The sequence below is a fragment of the Chiloscyllium plagiosum genome, unplaced genomic scaffold, assembly GCF_004010195.1.
Source record: "Chiloscyllium plagiosum isolate BGI_BamShark_2017 unplaced genomic scaffold, ASM401019v2 scaf_6589, whole genome shotgun sequence".
Classification (NCBI taxonomy): Eukaryota; Metazoa; Chordata; class Chondrichthyes; order Orectolobiformes; family Hemiscylliidae; genus Chiloscyllium; species Chiloscyllium plagiosum.
In genome coordinates this window covers 31725-33806 of record NW_025214936.1, presented here as the reverse complement: position 1 = coordinate 33806, position 2082 = coordinate 31725, and the positions used below count along the sequence as shown (strand labels likewise).

The window sequence follows — 2082 nt, the reverse complement described above, 5'->3', positions numbered from 1 at the left end:
ATGGTGTTTGCAAATTTGTGGAGGGGACGGCACTGTAGCTCAGTGATTAGCACTGCTGCCTCCCAGCGCCAGGAACCTGGGTTCGATTCCAGTCTTGGGCGACTGTCTGCGTGGTGTTTGCACATTCTCCCAGTGTCTGCGTGGGTTTTCTCTGGGTGCTCTGGTTTCCTCCCACAGTCCAAAGATGTGCAGGTTAGGTGAATTGGCCATACTAAATTGCCCGTATTGTTCGGTCCATTTGTCAGAGGGAAACGGTTCTTGGTGGGTTACTCCTTGGAGGGTCAGTATGAACTTGTTGGGCTGAAGGGCCTGTTTCCACACTGTAGGGAACCTAATCTAGAAACAAAAGAAAATAACATTCTGCAGAAAGTAGAATTAACTGTTCTGAATTTCTACCCTGGACTGACAGTGATGACTTTTGTAATCTCTTTTTACAGAGTATTTGAGATCTGAAGTTTCAAAATGAACAGCCTTGATGTCTCATTTTGGAGGGGACGGCCTTTTGGCCTTATGTCCAAAACAGACTCTCCTGCTGCTCTGATGTTGCCTGACCTGCTGTGTTCTTCCAGTGCTGCACTTCTCGACACTCACTGTCTAGCGTCTGCAGTCCTCACTTTGACGTCAATGTCTGACAGTCACTCAATCCATCGGGACCGCAACAATTTTCAACCGTGATTCTGTGAGAAAGAGCAAAGCTTTTTGGTTCCTGTTTCAGTACATTTTCAGCATCAGTGGGTCTGGATGAGAGACCCTACTGTTGCAGCGCACTGTTTGTGGAGCCTGAAACAGCTATACGGCCTGGAAAGAGGAATTCACACCAGGGAGGAGCTGTACACACGATTGTTTGCAGTTGAAGCTACGGCCATGGAGAAACTTGAGGAATCCCGCCCCATGGAGAAACCGTGGAAGTGTGCCAACTATGGGAAAGGCTTTCGTGCCCCGTCTGCCCTGTAGACTCATTGGCACAGCCATACCGGGGAGAGGCCATTCTCCTGCCCCCATCTGTGGGAAGGCCTTCAGTGATTCCTCCTGAGGCACCAGTTGGTCCACACAGGGGAGAGGCCCTTCAGCTGCCCCAATTGTGGGAAGACCTTCAGCGATTCCTCCTCCCTGCTGACCCACCAGCGAGTCCTCACTGGGGAGAGGCCCTTCAGCTGCTCAGAGTGTGGGAAGTGTTTCACCCACTCCTCCCACCTGCAGAGGCACCAGCGAGTTCACGTGCCATTGCAGGGGGATTGAAGGAGTGACGGCCGAGTGCCATTATTGACTGGACTATCAACCCAGTTCCGGGGACTCCCGGGTATGAATTCCGCCGTGGCAGTTGGTGGAATTGGAATTCTGTTGGAAGTCTTGGAGTTCAGAATCTATAAATGAAACCATTTTCATGGTGTGGGGGAATCCCATCTCATTCACTCACATCCTTTTGAGGAAAGGATTCACTCAGTCACCCGAGCTGTATCATTTACTTGGTCTCACCAACAGGTGACTCCAGACCCACAGCAGTCTGTTGACTCTACACTGCCCCAACTCTCCAATCACCCTCCCCAGCAGATGGGCTGGGAGAATCTTACAGGGAGACAGGGTATGGATTGCTGAGGGAGGCAATACTTGCTCTGGATTAAGGTTGTACCAAGGATCCAATTACAAAGGGACAACCTGGTGGTTACCAATAGTAAAGGAAGTGAGGTGGGGTGGTGTTTGCGCGCTTTGACCTACAGTTGTTTAAAAAGCAGCTACGTTTTCCATGCCTTTTTAGATGGGGGATCTGAAGCTGTAACAAAGTTGGGTCACAATAAAGGTTACCTGAACTTACCGCCGGGCTCAGACTTTCATTGAAAGCTTTGAGCTCCAAGAGGTTTTTGTTTTAAAGCTGCTAATTTCTTTCAGCCTCCTACACTAAGTTTCCAATGTCGTGTACCAGATGGAGCAGTGAATGAGCAGCTAGTATTGTTAGAAATTGTAAACTTTTCAGGAGTGCATGTACTGTGTTGTTACATCAGCAGTGTAAAGTTTACTGGTAACACTGGGAGGTATGGGCTGTATTCACTAGAAACGATGCGGAGGAGCCAGTGTTGGACTGGG

The 2082-nt window shown here is 49.4% G+C and overlaps 1 long non-coding RNA gene across 1 annotated transcript in view; it reads left to right on the top strand.

Moving 5' to 3' along the window:
• Nucleotides 1-1812, top strand: part of LOC122548090 — a 3154-nt gene extending 1342 nt beyond the window's left edge. Inside the window, exon 2 of the long non-coding RNA XR_006311169.1 lies at nucleotides 438-1812. This is a non-coding gene — a long non-coding RNA (uncharacterized LOC122548090). The remainder of the gene's footprint in view (nucleotides 1-437) is intronic.
• Nucleotides 1813-2082: the final 270 nt, after the last annotated feature.